Source organism: Gigantopelta aegis, unplaced genomic scaffold, assembly GCF_016097555.1.
Source record: "Gigantopelta aegis isolate Gae_Host unplaced genomic scaffold, Gae_host_genome ctg1361_pilon_pilon:::debris, whole genome shotgun sequence".
In the NCBI taxonomy this organism is placed as follows: domain Eukaryota; kingdom Metazoa; phylum Mollusca; class Gastropoda; order Neomphalida; family Peltospiridae; genus Gigantopelta; species Gigantopelta aegis.
Window position 1 is genome coordinate 62,725 of NW_024532765.1, and position 663 is coordinate 63,387.

The window sequence follows — 663 nt, forward strand, 5'->3', positions numbered from 1 at the left end:
TTATGCCCACTGTAAAAATATTTTAAGCAGCAGCATATCTATCATTTCTTCATAGTGGTCATATATGTACACTGTATCAAGTTATTAATACTTGAATTTTAAATAATAGCAAATTTATATATCAATCATTTGTCCTTAGATTTAATGTTTCCACAATTCAAGAACAATATTTGTTTCTTTTAGCTGTTCTAGTTGGACATACAGCTACTAGTGTTGCAGTTGTATGTACTTTTTGAAGACAGAATAAGAAACTTTCCACCCGGGTAGCAAGTGATGACAAATATTCTGATGAGGTGTTGAACATCAGCAACAGTGACATGTACCACTCATGTAAAAAAGAAATATATGCAGGGATGTGTTGCCATATCTAAAGCTTAAAAATTGCCCCACCTTCTTCATATTATTTTTTCTTGGTAGTATTGGGTTCTAGGAAGCACACAATTTAGTTTTGCCTAATTGAACCATGTACTAGTTGTAGTGGGAAAAGATTACGGGTAACATAATTACATGGCTACATAACTAAAATATGATGTCATGTGTATATGTGGTACAGTAATAAATTTCTACCTTTTCATATGTGCCTTTTGTGATCCATTTGCTTATGTGTTGCCCTCAAATTTTATTTTATACCGATTATAAGAAGAGAAGACTTTGAACTAAACA